The following is a 17,307-nucleotide window of genomic DNA, read 5'->3' on the forward strand; positions in this document are numbered from 1 at the left end:
TCTAAAAATACCTGTATGCTTGTATGATTTCCAGCCCCTGGCTAAGGACTGCATCCCATGGGAGGGGGGCAGCGGGGGGGGGGGAATCATCGTAGTATTTGGTTCCATTCTGTTTGTAAGGAAACAGATAATATTTTCATGCAAGAGGATTACTTATAAGAAAAGGAGCATTGAGGCTCATTTCAAGTCTGCCTACAGGAATGCCTACTCTCAATGTAACTGAAAAGAACTAACACAAGCGAATCTGACAGTTCCCAATTCCATGTGTAAATAGGTGCGTTTAGCCACTTCCATGTGCTTCAGGTGCTCTGAAGGCAACTGCTCTCTGACTCCAGAATCCTCAATTACCAATGAATGGGCTACAAGGGATCATGTCTGTAAACTGTTTTAAAGTGTGTAGAAATGGGGTCCTGATGAGGTCCTAAATAAACAGAGTAAGAGGGCAGCCAGAAAGGAAAGCCAAGCAAGAACAGTATTGTTTAAAATATGGCTTTAGCTACCTTGAACCCCATTTGGAGAGAAAGGTGGAATATAAATGAATGGACTTTTAAAAACCTGGAAGATATATAAGATTTTGTTAAATTTGCTCCTCTTATCTTCTTTAAAAAGTAATGGAAGGAACTGAGATATCTAAATCCATTTTTTAAGTTTCAACTGGAATAGATCTATTGCATCAATTACCGAATGGAAAATCAATACTTGTCTAATTCCAACTAGAAATAGAGATTGTTTGATATAGTCACTTTCTCTACTTATAAGACTTTTTTTTACTGTTCTTCAGAGAAAAATAATAACTAAAGTATGAAGCCTAATCGGTCATTTCCAAGACAAAAACAGCACAACAAATCTATTACAGTAAAATAAAAGTAGTGTTGTCTCTATCTATTTCTTGGAGACATAGTTGTATCAGTATGAAGCCTGAACACCTCAAACTTAATGTACCTACTAAGAGGATGATAAGACTGTGTACCTCAAGCTACTTAGTTTTTAAGTTGCATTTTAATTAAATGCTTTTGAAGACTGCGGAGCCATTTTCAGCCGTGAGGTGATAGATTTTCCCAGCCACTGCATAGGTTTGCAGTCAATACAGTTTGAAGACAGATTGAAGCAATTTAAGGGAGAGAGTTAAAGGATTGCATATTCCCCACTGTTGTGTTATTAGCTGTCTTCAAGGCTTGAATTAAAGGCTTTGAATCTGTACAAATTTGAAAACTTCTATCTGAGGGACAGAGTAGTAAGTGTCTCCCACCCTCCCTGCTAATGTGGAACAGTTCTCTTTTATGGGCAAAGGCTTGGTGCGTGATGGCACATTTGGTACTTACTGCCTTCATGAGTCTCAAGATGGCTTACAGCTTGTTTTATAAGTAGCATTGTGCTAGGTAACTAGAAAAGTAGAGGAATGGGTGCCACGAGAAAACTCTCTTAATACTTTCAGATTTGTTTCTTTGTTTTTTGATGCAAATGCTTTGTTTCCCACTATTTCCCCTTTCCTTCGGGACTGACAAGCTTTAGACAATTAAGAGCATGTTTAATGCCATTTTGAGTAGCTGGCACTTGTAAAATCTTCATCCTTTAACTTTGTTCTTTGATATCTTTCCATCTCTTTTGTCTGCAATATGGGTCTAAAAGAAGTTTCCCTTGGGACTGGCACCATTGTTCCTCTGTCCAGGGTTGCAAACACTCATACATCTTAGTTAATTAAGAATGCTAGAAACAATAAAAATTACAGGCTTTCTCTAACTTTGAAGAGTGAGGTGTCAACTTACATTATTACTGAAGAACTGTATACTTCCATATGAACTTGCCTGTGTTTTGAGATCCTTAGAGAAAGGCCTTCTTTCAGTTTTATTATCCTTTGAGTCACATTTGATGGGGATGCACAAGGAGGCTTCCCCAGTGGTCACTTCCAGTGTTTCAGTCATTTTATTTATGTTTTCCCTGTGAATCTGGAAACAGAATAGACGTCAGTCACTGTAGAAGGCTGGATGTTTGTTGCCTTACTCCTTACATATGCCACACAGCCATTAAACAAGGGCATATGATATTTAATATTTTAATGGGAGCACAGCTATAAAGTGAAAAATGGAATTTGTAAACAACTGTTGTTGCAGCAAAAATGTACATCATTACAGTGTTTACTGTATGCATTCAAATGAAGGAAAATAAACTTTAGAAGGGATCATGATGGAACTATCATCTTTGATGGGTGGAATGGAAATCTTCATCAAGTGTCATGCAGTACTGTTTTGACCTATGTTATACAAGTACTTGTATCTATCTCCCAATCTAGAGGGAAGGATATGAACAGTCTAGTGTGGAGATGATCTGAACAGTCTGAGGAGGGCACCACTTAATAGAGAAACACCATGAAGGGACAAGGTTACAAAGCTTCTCTTACAGCATAGGTGCTGCATCTCAGGCTACATTACACAGAGGGCTACCTGAAGGCATGGGAGCCCACTGGGCAAAGCACCCTCTTTTTTGTGTATCTTTCTTTGTCAGGTTGTCCTGGCAGGGGTATTATTGAAATATCTGCTCTCCAAGGAATGATGAATAGTTGTTAAACACCATTTATATTTCAATATATACTCCCTGGTGATACTAGGTTAGAGGCACTGCAGGAAACCTAAAGAGTGATTTGACCCAACATTCTAGCAATGTTTCGTGTACCACGGCTGGGAGGAAACAAATCAGGAGACCCCAAGGGTGCTCACTTCACAGCTAGCAGGATTTGTAAGATTCCTGAATTCTATTGCATTGCACATGTGAATGTGGATGCAAAGGCAGTTCTGAAAACAGCAATGGTAGAATTGCATGCAAAGCATCATTCTGCCAGTGAAGAGAAAACATTATAAATCAAATACATATAGAACTTAACCATTTATTACAGATGTTGTTCAATTTTGGATGTGGTTCTTAACGAATGGTAAAGTCATGAATAGCCTTAGGACATTCCAGAAATGCAAGCAGTGTGACTAATGCAACGCTATATGAAGAAATAATTTTTGTGTTTCTACTTACCAGAACTAAGTTTATAAAATTCTTAACTTATATGGGCTTTAAAGGTTCTTGCTCTCAGGGGTATGCATGTATCTATGAGATGAATTTAAAGTGTAAAAATAATATATTGGTATGAAATAGAATGTTCAAACTTCAGATTTCCTTTCTTGTGCTTGGCATGGTTACTAAAAAATATAGGAGTTGTCTTTATTTAATTAGGAAAATATACAATTCAAAGCCATCCTTTGTTTTTTCCTTCCCTTTCCTCTGCTAATAACTACAGCACATTATCTGCTATTGGACTTCTGTTTCCCCTCTGGGCAGATGGATATTGAATCCCATTGAGGACAGCTTTTGCAAGATTGCATACCAATATTTGGGCTTTAGATTTTAAGTTGCCAATTTGTTGAGTCCTGCCTATTCCTCAAATCCAACTTGTCTAAAACTACCAGCCTTCTAACTTCTTCCTTTCCAAGCTATATATATGTGTTTCAAGCTCAGCATAAGCCTCTTGTTTTTTTTTCTACCGTCAGCCCTCCATATCCATGGATCCTGCATCCACTGATCCAACTGTAGCTTGAAAATATTAAAACAAATGAACAAGCAAGCAAGCAAGCAAGCAAAAACCTAAAAAGCACATCTTGATTTTGGCATTTTATATAATGGACACCATGTTGCTATGCTATTGTATATATTGGGACTTTAGTGTCCATGGATATTAGTATTCATGGACCATACCTCAGTGGATACCTGTGGTGGAATGAAAAATCATGCGTAGTTCACATTTGACCAGTCCACACACTGTCTTGCCCGAGAAAAGATATGCCACTCAGATGATCAGTAAAGAACAAGAGGTTTACTCTTCAAAATGCAATCATATGAACAGTTGCATTGACTCACATAATATCCTTTGAGAGAGATTCAAATAGTCCTTAGGTGTCAATGTAAAAGGTCTTCTTCCAGCAGCCCAGAAGCAAACCTCTCTTGGTAAGCTCTGGCACAGAAAAACTATATGTAACTGTTGCCAAAACTCCCAGGCTCAGTTAGCTTCCTAGGGGTAACCCAACCAATAAGCTCTGTGCTTTGCATTTTCAGCTAACACACTCACCAACTGATTTTACATGCTCTAACAATACCAAGAGTCCATTGACTTGTACTTGCTCTTGTTCCCTCTATCTTCCTTGTTCCAACTCGTCCCCCCCGCTTCAAATTGGCAGTACTGTGTCTGACCTATTTATCCTGAGCTGGTTGCCTTGAGAGACCATCTTCTATTGATCTTTACCCAAGGACCAATTTCACAGTGACTCCCAGGACATCAATCCACTTAGTGCTAAATTGCCCCTGCTCTCATCAGTATAAATTCTAATGAAATTCACCTTCACAGCTATTAACTTTCCTTAGTAACTGTACCTACACCCCCTGTTAGCATAGGTTGCAATTCTTATTGCAGTCTGAGGATTAATTTGATACACTTGCTCTTATGTTTGATTTCAGACTGTACTTAATAAAAGTGCAAGACATACAACCATCCATAGCTTGAAATGCCTGTCTTTTAAAATTAAATACACTAGAATCTCGCTTATCCAACATAAACGGGCCGGCAGAATGTTGGATAAGTGAAAATGTTGGATAAAAAGGAGGGATTAAGGGAAAGCCTATTAAACATCAAATTATGTTATGATTTTTATAAATTAAGCACCAAAATATCATGTTGTACAACAAATCGACAGAAAAAGCAGTTCAATGCACAGTAACATTATGTAGTAATTACTGTATTTACGAAGTTATCACCAAAACATCGCAATGTATTGACATAATTGACTACAAAAACACTGACTACTAAAAGGCAAACTGCGTTGGATAATCCAAAATGTTGGATAAGTGAAGGTTGGATAAGCAAGACTCTACTGTAATAATAATAGATAGTTTCTTCACTCAGCTTTAAACCTTTAAAGGAGGGGGATGACGTACTGATAATATGTAATAAAGCATGTTCTGTCCCCCAGAGGTTTGGTTTGCATTTTTTCACAGTTGCAGAAAATAGCACCTGTTTGCGTTTGTTCCAGGGTTGCTGCAGATTCTGCAGCACTCTGATAGTCAACCATTAGCAGAGTTTGTAGCCTGTTTGCAAAGCTTTGCTGCTTGCAGCCTGCAAATGTATCTTATTGTTCTGGAGACTGCCCCTTTTCCTGGGGAAAGAAGGCTCCATTTTGAGAAGCCTCTTGCCTTCTAGACTGAAGAAGAAAGAACTTAGATGTGCTTGTGTGGCCAAGCCAGGCCAACCCTGACAAAGCCATCGTAAGTACTGACCTGCCTTTAAAACCAGTGCTGAGCATAAATAGGGAAAGACCTGTTCTTTCTAAAAATAGTAGCTTAGCACTGGGGCAGAGAATATCTCAGGATTTCTCTGCCACTGGAGGAAGTTCTACCTACTTCGCCTCAAAAACTAGCTTGGAGCTTAGATAGTTATAGACCTGCTCTTTCTGATAGCTCAGGGCTAGGGTAAGAGGATCTCAGGATCTCTTCACCTTTGAAGGAAGTTAAACCAGCAACTAAAGGGGAAAAGAAAGAAAGGAACATCTGCAAGGTTTTATAAGTTGTTTATATTTGCAACCTTAACTACGTGTGCCAAGTCTGCCATAGACTTTGTGAAAATTTTGTTTGATTGTTCAACTTGAAGTGCCTTTGGTTACTGGGATTGCCAGAGCTTCTAAGGCCCCTCAGTTCACCTGGGCAAAGGAAGAAGCACATCTCAAAGCTTTAAAAGGTGCCTGGGTGTGGCGGCATAAAGCAACTGTATGTATAATATAGGGGATTGGTATGAGGGAGATGGTGAGCAAGCTTCAAGGATGCTGTCAGGATCAGACCAGTGAGCACAGAGCAAAGACAGTCACTATCACCACACACTTTATATCTCTGCCAAAACAACCATGCATATCCCTTCCACTGTGGTCTTTCTTCCAGCTCCCATATTTTCTTCATCTCTTCCCCTGCCCCCGTTCGTGTGTTCACTATTTCCCTCACTCTACCATGTTTTCTTTTGTTGTTTTTCTTTCTTTTAAAAATGCCAGATGTGCTGCAGAAGATACATGGCATCTTTATCATTTTTCAAGACAGCTTCTAGAGAGTCCATGAAGGATCAGAGGCCATTCTGGGAAAATAAATATGATACACATGAGTGCTGCTTTCTCTGTAGCATGCCCAACTTTTGCTAACAGTTAAAAGATTGCAAGATGATGGAAAAAATGTGTCTCTGTCTATTAAGGACAGAAGAATGAGTGAGAGACAGAGACAGAGGGCCAGGGTGAAGAAAAAGAATGAGGCCCACCTGCATTGCCATATAATCCAGATTATCAAAGACAATAATCCACATTATCTGCTTTGAACTGGATTATAAGAGTCTATCCTGCCATATAATCCAGTTCAGATCAGATAATCTGAATTTTATATGGCAGTGTAGAAGGGGCCACTGTCACGCCCAAGGCTACGGAGCACCAAGAACCAAACACGGAGGCCAATAACTATCTAATATCTTTATTAAGGAAATATATAAGAATAATAAAAACAAGTAGAAAATGTAGTCCAGAAGCAGACCTATCAAATGAGGTCAAATATAGTCCAGAAATGTTTTGTCCAATAAATGATATTAGAGTTCAAAGTTAAATCCCAAACCGAAACACACACTATTGCCAAGCAATAGTGTGGGGAAACGTCCAGGGTCTTTCAGGGTCCAAGGTAAAATCCACAACAAGGTACGAGGGCAAGACTTGATTCTTGGAGCAAGGTCCGTGGCTAGGAGCAAAGCGAGGCAATTCTTGAATACTTGGAAAGACAAGGCAGTTCTTGAATACTTGGATTGGCAAGGCAAGGAAGCTGGGGTTGCAGACTTGCGAAGTCCACACTAGACTGGAACACCAAATCACTCCTGAAGCTGCTCTGTTGACTCCGCACGGATCCAACCGTGCCAGGCACCTATATCTGGGTCTCGTTTTCCCGCCAAACAGGTGTCCAGCGTTCTCTTTCCCTAGAGAACGGAAAGCGAAACCCAGTTTTCTCCAGATGTGAGACTCCCTAGATTTTCCCAAGGGAAGCATGGCTAATCAGTGTCTTGTTTAGCTGCGATTCTCAGACTCCTGCGAATCTGCTCCCTTTCTCTCCTTTCCGCAGTATAGGACTGTCTCCTGGCAAAAGGAGGCGAGGATTGCTCAAGGTCTTTTTTAATTGCTTCTTGGGCAAAAAAATCAACATCGGGCATCTGAAAGGATTCCGGCTGTTGTTGATCCGGAGAAAACCCCATGTTTTCATCCTCATCTGCCACAGGGACACTAGGAGCGGGACTACAAGGCCCATGAGTCATCACAGCCACAGAGCACATACTGGGAATAAGGTTACGGAACCACAGATTCAACTTGAAATGATCAGAAATTTTGCTTCAGAAGCATTGTGAATCCTCCACATCTTGAATGGAGTCCAGGGATTGATTTTGATTTCTAATAAACTTTTGAAGCCATTACCATAAATGTGAAAAGCTACTGGCCTGTCAGCTAAAGGCCTGAACAGAAAGGTTTGGGAAATAGGGACAGGTGATAAATAGTCAAGAGGCAAGGAAACCATGAAAACTGCCACTGGGTGAATGTTGCAAAATGGAATTAAAAGACTGGTAGAAATACAGAGAGAGCCAGAAGTAAAAGAGATGTGAGTCCTAGTATTCAAGAACAGCATTTCCCCATAGCCAAGCATGCCACAGTTACCTGTTGAGTCAAAAGATGCTTTCTTTTAAAATTTTTAAACATGATTTAATTCAAATCATGACTGGGAGTGTTGGTGTTTGGGGACTTGTAGCCAACGACATAGGGTGAAAAAACAAGAAGAGGTCTGGGCCATTTTAATGATGAATGAAGAAAAGAAAATGCATTGAAGAACTGACTTCTTATCAGTACACTTACAATAGAATTAATTCTATGACATCATAGGTTTTAAGGTCAAGCATGAGGAAATAAAAGCAGTTGGAAATCATTCCAAAAGCATAAAACGGGGAGTCAAAGGAATAACAAAGAAGAATGCTTCAAATCTCCTTTTTAACCAAAAGAGAGTAATCCCATGAAAATCGGGTTCATTCTTTTTCAGAATTTGAATTACACAAACCAAGAAAGCATAAATTAAATATGTCCAACCCTATAACATGGTTCTGATTTTTTCCAACACAACAGAAAACACTTTGGCATCCAAATAATTAGTGAAGAGTCTGAAATCAATCATAAGATTAAGGAAACTGTATTTGTGTCTTAACTTCCCAATAAGGAAAGATAATGAAATCCCTCCCAATAAGTTATCTTTCTGTGATAAAGATAATTAACCATACCTTACCTAATTTTACATTGACAGTTGAGACATGGCTCACCAGTATGCGACAGAAGAATGGTCTGAACATCAATAGTGTGCCTTCTTGACTGGCTGACGATCCATTTGATAATTCTAGAAAACACAAGTTAGTGCATCAAATGTTAGTTTAATGAACTCCTAATACAAATGCGATGAAAATGACAAATTATTCACAGATATGGAGGAGACCTTTGTATTTTGATGCAGAAACATCTGTTGTCAAGGTACACAGTCAGTTTCACTGCTTAGTCTAGAAAAAAGGAGAACCTTTTGTCCTTTTTTTTTTTTGAATTTACAGAAATGGAATAGAAAGATATACATTATTACAAATGAATAAGGTTGTTGTCAGTTCTATCCACTGTTGAAGGCACACTGGAAAATTGGATTATTTTGGGAGAATGACTTCTCCCCAGAATATCTAAGGATTGTATGGGAAGCTTTCAAAAAGGAAGAACACAAATGTCTGCACTTTTATGTTTGCTCTTTGAACAATCTGCTTGCCAGTCATCTTTGAAGAGTCTGTGAAGAACCTTGAATGTAACAATGTTAGCTTCCCAGAGCTCCATGAAATCATGGATGGTTTCCGTTCAAAACTGAAAACAGTAAAAGGGAACCGGTTCTGTGGGGAATCAGGCCAAATCATTTGGGACAAAGTGTTGCCAGCCAATAACAGAAAATTCAGAAAGAAAGCATATAAGATATTGGCACAATGCACCGAGTACCTAGAAAAATGTATGATGTTAAAATATTGCTTTTAAAAATGGCAAATGTCACTGTTCATTGTGATGTGAAATGGAGAGATTTACAGATTATTGCTGCAGTACTTCACACTGAAATTGACATTGACAAGCTGATGACTACTATATTTTACAACAAATAAGGGAAGAGGTTGTCTCCAAAGAGCAGAACATTGATCAGAGATGGGTGACAGTTTTCAGACAAATGCTAGAAGGGAGCGGTAGCCAAATGAAGAAGTTGATCTCTTTCTTACTTTATGTCCCTGTGAAGGGGTTTTCAGTTTAGTTGACAGACCTGAAGACCAAAGACAGAAACAGATTGAGTGATAGCATTGTGAAGGCTAAGCTACAGGTGAAACTGAACATAATATGATTTGTGGAGACCTTCTAGATGTCTTAAAAGGTAGCCTGGATCTACTAAAAACAGCAAGCGGCTGGCTCAAATAGAAGAAAGCTGAAGATGAGCCAACTCATATTCAAGGTTAAAGCACCATGTTATGTTTCTAGTTTGAGGGAGTCTTACAGGCCCCCAAGGGCAGAGAGAGAAGACAGAATAAGTTTAAGAGGTTTATAGAAGTAGCATGTATAATAAATGAAAATAGATAAATAAATTAATAAAAAAATAAAACTTTATTTATAGACCGTCCTCTCTCCCCAGGGTGGTTTGCATACAAAAAGGGCAAACTTTCAATTGCCAGAAACTTTCCTTGGGATTTACCTTTTATTTTTTAATTTAAAGGGATTTTTGATGTTTTTAAATGACGACTAAACGGTGTGCCAAAAAAAAACCCCCACCAAAAAACAGAAAACAAAACAAAACATAATAAAAACAAGCCAAATAAACCAAATAAAGGGTCATGTAGTCTCTGGCCTCCAAAATCTATTCCTCTCCCCCCAGATTGAGTTTAAACAATTTAAGAGATGAATTTAAAGCAGTAAAAATGAATTTGACAGGCAATAGAATGCGTAGAAATTCAATCTCAGTTTGAAATTTTTTTCTCACACTGAGTTGACAACCTTAGCTAGGAGAGGGAAGAAAGATCAGAAAGAGAATATAATAAGAGAGGGAAGTAGTGGCAAGAAGAAAAAGGTGGTAGCATAGGGAGCAGAGAATGAGTATGGGGGGGGGGGGAGATGAATAAGGAGTGAGGATGTGGGTTCAAAGTGCCCAGGTATGTATATGCAACAGGGATGGAAATAACAATATAAAATGTAATATAATATAACAATATAATTTTTATTGACTATTTTCTTATCTTGTGTACAGATTTACAGCATTTATGTACTTAACATAAGCAGTCTAGCAAATAATAAGGATAGGGAACAGACATTAACAAAGGAAAAGAGTAATAGTAAACATTGGCCTAAGGGGATGGAATCTTTCTGAGTCAAACAACCTTTCTTTGAACAAAGTTTGTGTTCCCTTATAGGACACTTTTAGTGGTCAGTCGAAGAAGAAGAAGAAGCACCTTAGCTTTTTAGCCAGATGGAGATTGATACTACTGTGATTGTTCAATAAAGGCAAACCAATCCTGATGCAATGATACATTACACTATTTAGCTGTGTAGGAAAGTTCTTCCCTTATCCAAGATTTCCAGATTCTTTTTCAACATTCATCCAGGGTAAGTTTTCTTAATTTCCACTATTTGGATATCTTCATTTAGGCAGCCATGAAGGAAGTAATTCAATTCCTGTGCTTTAAATGTCTGTCGACATCAACATACATTGAAAGGATTGTTGAGAAACCCTGATGACGAATTCTAGACTGATGAGAATCTTTGTAGTTAGCGACTTAACACCACAAAAGTCACACGTGGATATTTTGCACAGAAAGCAGCATTTTCTGCACTGAAAATAACATTTAAGCACAGGAATATTAATTCCTGCATAGAAAGTCCTGTTTGCTGAACATAAAATATTGTAATTGGGAATTTATTCTGTGTAAATGATTGATTTGCATAGAAAATGGCATTTTATACAAAGGAATTAATATTGCTGCATTGAAATATTATTTTCAACAAAGAAAATGCTGTTTTTGGCATTTTGGTTTAGCTATCAACAATATATATTAGGAATGGGGAATCCTTCCAAAATATGTTAAACTGAAGTCCCCTCAACCTTAGTCATCAATGTCAAGGTGTGTGGGACAGGAAGCTGTCTGAATAACACGTGGGAGTCGCATGTTACCAACTGATGAAATATGTTAAATTAGGATACGTCCTTGGATGAATCATTTTGTAAAATTACTAGTAGGTCCAGTATCTTATCTATTGAGTCATATATGTAGTAACCCTCTGCATATCTCTATTTCTCAAAAGACATCCATAATTGCAAGCTTATACATGTAGGCACTGAATATACAAACATCAGTACAACCGCAGGAGTTCCTGAATTTCTTTAAATGACTCTGCTATCCCTGAACTACAGGCATGTTGGTGATTTATAACCAAGTCTGCATACTGGAATACAAATGCAGAAGTAATTTGTTTCATAAAGATCAAGAAGACAGAACATATTGTAAAGAACAAAAATAACTTTCTGGCCTTGCATCACACATTTTAGTGCAAATATTAAGACACAAATAGTGTTCAATTCAGCAAGTATTGGAGAATGTCATGCCACAGTCTTTCTTTGTTCTGCAATTCTGGACAGAAGACTAGCTATTCTGTCACTTGGGTCTCAACTGTGCTGAGTTTCATCTTGATACTGATTCCTATAGCAGTAACAGGAAAAGCTAATATATTCTTTACTTATTTTGTTGGGTTCTTTATCTGGCCAATGATGTATTACACTGGCCAACACACCTTTAGTTGTCTCAAATGTTAGTCCACTTTATATGGATTGATTCCACCTGATTCCAAAAATAGCACCAGTTTTCCACTATCAGCACTAAGACCTCTTCACATATTGGTGCTTTTGGTCAGGGCTTAGCCGGGGCCTCCCAAACACCATCAGACGATGCTCGATGGGCCCCATCCACATTCCTCCCAAAGTGGAGAGGAAGCACTGGAAGGCACTTCCTCCTCTATCTCGGAGAGGAAAGTGTTTTTTGCACTCTCCTCCCCTTTTCCCCATATGATGGGGGGAAGAGTGGTGGGGTAACGTATGTTGCAGCCCTTTCTCCCATTAGATGGGGACAGAAACAGGGTGACTGCCAGTGCAACAGCATGGCTTATGTGAGCCGTGTGAAGAAGTCCCTTTGACTGAGATACAGAACATGGCCATCTATCAGTCATCATTTGCTCACCCATAGAAAACTATGATAAACATATGTAAGAAACTTGAACAGATGTGGTCTATCCAATGCAATTTTCGGAATTGGCATCCCAGATAACCCCAGGAACAGGCCTAAAAACCAAGACATCAAGATTTTGTTTTTGGTTGGGCTGTGTGGTAGAAAAGGATAGCTGAAGGCAAATAGCTGTATAATAAGTGCTCTCAAAGCTGATGCGATTAGATTTTTAAATGAGTTGTGGTATTACTAATGCTGACTACTTGAGAGAATACTGGAAATGAGTGGATAATTCATTGCCATGACTTTGTCTTGAAGCCAACGTATACACAGGAGCTCAATAGGTCACTTTTTCAGCACAGGAATCCCTTCTTGATAAGAAGTTTTAGGGAAAAAGTAATTCTTGTAGATGTGTGGAAAATCAAAACTACTCAGAAAGAGGAATCATGACATGAATGGACCTTCAATTCTCATTTTTGATAAATGGTTTTATATTATTCCAAAAATGGATAGAATGATTTGATCACAATTGACAAAGGGGAAGACTGTACAATGTGGGAAGTAGTACTTTTCAAATACAGGCAGTCCCCATGTTACAAACAGGGTAGTTTCTGTAGATTTGTTTGTAGGTCAGAACAGGTACATTTTTAAGTGTAACAGCAGCCACATATAGATATTGTTTAGCTTTGGATAGCAAAGGATAGCAAGGGGAAGGGTTAACACCCTTGTGGTGTTTGTTTTGCTGTCTGTACCTCTGTTCAAAAGATTTCATCTCACTTTCTGTCCCTGTGATAATTGGATTTTGAAAATTTTGCCTTGTTATGGAAACAAGGATTGGTGATAAAGCTTCAGTGGCGAGACCTTTCTCTATGATAACCCTTTCAAGAGTGGATTTCCCTCCATAGGGGTAGATTTCTCTCACTTCCTGTTGTCTCATTCCATTTGTAACTATGAATCATTTATATGTCAGATGTTTGTAACTCGGGGATTGACTGTACTACATTGTTCACAGGGAGAAAGAGGCTTAGCTAGGAAGTTGGCTCATTGTAGTTTGAGAAAAATGGTTGAGGTGCAGCATGGATCTTTCGTCTTTCAATGTACATTCTGAATCATTTAACAGAACTGGTTTAAAATTAAACAAAAAAAGGTGTCCGATATCAGCATGGTGAGCTCCATGTATACTATAGGCTTCAGCTTTTGCTTCACCGCGTCACATGGTAATGCTCAACCTATTCTCACATTAGGCTTTCTTTGAAACCATCTGTTTCAAGCCTAACCTTTTTCTTGGAAGATATTATTGCCCAACAGGCAATCAATTATGGAGCATAGCCTATGAAGGGTGGACCTAGAGCCAATGGTTTCTGTGTTACATCTGTATTGCACTGCCTCCTGAGTACACAGAAAAAGGGGCAGAGGAAGTGATTTCTGCTGCAGAGGAACAGAGAAGAAAAGTGGACCTATAGTTTTGGGGGGAGAGGCACATGGTGATGAGGGCTGTAGGAAATGAGGTCTGGTTGCCTTGGCTCTCCAGGTTGTCTGCTACAGCCTTGCATGGAAGGTTTCTCTGAGTCAGACCAAAATGGGTGGTGGTGTTAATTGTGAAGGGGCACTGAAGCCTATGAAAAACTGGTTGACCTAATATTCAACTGATATAGATTAAGCATCTCTTATCTGAAATTCCAAATTCCAAGAAATTCCAAATTTTGAAATTGTCCACATGGGTAGCTCCTAGTGACAACTTTGCTTTCTGGTTATTCTATGTACGCAAACTTTGTTTTATGCTCCAAAGTATTCAAAATATTATATAAAATTGCCCTCAGGCTATGCATATAAGTGAATATGAAACATAAATACATTTTGTGTACAGACTTGGGCCCCACCTCTTAGATATCTCATTAAATAGGTATATGGAAATGCAGGTGTTCCAAAATCCACAAAAAAAATCCAAAACACTTCTGGCCCCATGCATTTTATATGAGGGATACTCAACCTGTAGCAGCACTCACATTTCCAACACAATTGATGCAGATGCACTGCAGAATACAATCTCTTTTGGAAGCCAGTCCAATAGCCATAAACAAATAGAACAATGTTGCAGAATGCTGCCTCATTCCAGTTCAGGCCATTAATCCCTCCAGCCTACTGCTGTCTACATTAATTGACAATAGCTTTTCTGACAAGCTTGGCTCTATTATTAGGCAGAATGAAGCAGCTGTCACAAATGCAGAGAAGAAGTGACAAGGTGTTGGAGAACAGAGCTGAGCATGCCATGCAATCTTTTGATGTGGCAGTGGAAATGGTTAGTTCGGTCATTTCTGTACATGGAATGGGGACAGGTGACATGTTACCTTTTAATAATTTTGTGCATGAAACAAAGTGTGTGTCCATTGAACCATCAAATCGCAAAGGTATCATTATCTCAGTGATTCATGGATTTTGGAGTGTTTTGAGATTCTGGAATTCCAGATAAGGCATGCTCAACCTGTATTCAGGAAGGTATACTCTGACATATATAACCTCACAGGAATACTCTGCCACAGGAAGTTTCTGAAACTTTGCACACCATGTCAGACTGCACAATTTCAACAGAAAGGAGGAAACCATGAAAATGAACAAAATCTGGCTACCAGTATTTAAAAAACTCTAACATCAGGACAATAAATAAAAAACAACACTCAGAAGTCAGGGGAATTCCAGACAAGAAACAATCAGGACCAGTTAACACCACCCAACAAAGGATTCCCCCATGCAGGAAGCAGCCAGGCTTTGAAGCTGCAAGGCTATTCAATGCTAATCAAGGTGGCCAACTGTAACATTCGCAATTGTAACAGACAAGAATTCTTTCTCCCACCCTGTACATTCTAAAGATATCTAAACCACACTTGCCTAGTTTCCAACAGACTTCACAACCTCTGAGGATACCTGCTATAGATGTGGACAAAATGTCAGGAGAGAATGCTTCTGGAACATGGCCATACAGCTCAGAAAACTCACAGCAACCCAGTGATTCCAGACATGAAAGCCTTCGACAACACAATGCACAGAATATTATAGGATAAAATCTGCTGTGATTTTTCAGGAAATATTAGTATGTCAAAATATGTGTCTGTCTCTGTAGAACTATCCTTTGCACTCATTCTTTTTTGTGAGCCGAAATTGCCAGTTCAAGAAACTATATTCATCAAGCCACTAAAGATTTATGATTTTTCTTTTTTGAGGACAATGTCTGTTTCTCCTTTTAGTTCCACTCAATTTATTCCATAAAGACAATATAGTGCAATTTAGAATTTATGACTAGAAAAAGCATTAAATGCTCATTCAGAGTTTTGTCACATTTCTTAGGAAGCCAGAGGGCACAAATACAGACAGCTGCCAAAAAAGGATGGGAAATCAAAGGTGTCAAAATAATTATACCACAGAAGAATGAAACAGGAGCAGCAGTTGGATGTGAGAGAATGGTTGGAGGAGGGCTGAGTTTAGTTTTAGACTGTGGTTCTATAGCTAGCCTCCACGAGAAGCCCATGGTCTGGTCTGCGTAATGGTGAAATGTGGCCCTCCAGATAACAGTCTGCTGTTGATGGCTTCAGAAAGGAACTCTTCACCATTCAGCAAAGTATTACAATATTCAGAACTAAAAAATGACAAGTGTATATACTTACATGGATGCAGTACTGTTGTGTTCCTTCAAGTCATTTCCAACTTCTGGTGAACTATCATAGTTGGGTTTTTGTGTTGGCAAAATTTGTCCAGAGGGTTTTGCCTTTGCCTTGTCCTGAGGCTGAAAGAGTGTGAGGTACCCAAGATCACTTGGTGGATTTTTAAGTCCAGGTGGAGATTTGAGCTCTGCTCTCCCGAGTCCAAGAACCTTATCATACACGCCAGAGAAAATGCCTGTGAAGTAGGCAATCTGTAGTTAAAGACAGCTAGATGGGGACTGGATATATTCTGGATTCATACCCACTCCACCCCATCCTGTTCTTTCCATCTATACACATAATAAAAGTGAAAATCTGTATGCATGTATGTGGCACGGGTGTCCATTTACACAGACAGGCTCCTGCCTCCACAATCAGCTACAACTCCCAGTGCTGAGGAGCCACCAATGGCCCCCCTTCTTCCAAGGAACATTGCAGGTTATAGCGGGCACCATGAACATGTACACGAACCCTGCCAATGTCCTCCACAAACACCATACTGCTCACCACCCAAATAAAGGCTTTCATTTGGGGACAATTTCATCCTAGATTTTCTTTTTTTCCTCCACCAAAGACACTTCCCAGTGTTCCTTTCTGTCTCTATTGGTGTGGAATTTGCATGACCCCACCCACTGCCTCTCCCTTAACCCTTTTCTACCCTTTCCTATGGCACACAGCAAACAGAGCAGAATTGATCAGCAACTGAAGAACTAAACATACTGGTGGGGTTTGGGGGAATGACTCAACATGATGGAAGTTGTAGTTCACCCTGCATCAAGACACAGCACTGTGATCACCAACAACAATGGACCTGGACCACATTTGGCATGCGGAACCCTCATGATGAATAGAACATACTAGAGGGATTTGGGGGAGAGTGACCCACCATAGTGGGAGTTGTAGTTTACTCTGCAGCCAGAGAACACACCTAACCCCATCAATGATACATTTAGAAAGCAAACTTGCCCAACATGACAAACTTTAACCATTGATGGAGTTTCTGGGGGTTAACCTGGCATGATGTGAGTTCACCCACAATCTCATGCACTTTGGACAATTAAAAAATTGACTTTTTCAAATAACCCAGGCAATACTGGGTACCCAAGCTAGTGTCTAATAAAACAATGTGCCTTTAATTTATCATGTAGCTAACGGATGACTCTTTCCAATTCATCCAATCTTCCCTATGTTTTTGTGATCCCATTTTTAAAAAGTGTTTCAGCAATTTTGCACAGCTCCATACTTTTGTCCCACTGGAAA

At 39.2% G+C, this 17,307-nt stretch overlaps 1 long non-coding RNA gene across 1 annotated transcript; it reads right to left on the reverse strand.

Annotated features, from left to right (window-relative positions):
- Positions 1-212: 212 nt before the first annotated feature.
- LOC107982428 (uncharacterized) lies at positions 213-17,009 on the reverse strand. Its single transcript, XR_001729959.2, has 3 exons — positions 16,012-17,009; positions 8,368-8,475; positions 213-1,946 (listed from the first exon to the last, which is right to left on the reverse strand). It is a non-coding gene; the product is annotated as an uncharacterized LOC107982428 (long non-coding RNA).
- Positions 17,010-17,307: the final 298 nt, after the last annotated feature.

This window comes from Anolis carolinensis, chromosome 2 (assembly GCF_035594765.1).
Source record: "Anolis carolinensis isolate JA03-04 chromosome 2, rAnoCar3.1.pri, whole genome shotgun sequence".
Taxonomy (NCBI): domain Eukaryota; kingdom Metazoa; phylum Chordata; class Lepidosauria; order Squamata; family Dactyloidae; genus Anolis; species Anolis carolinensis.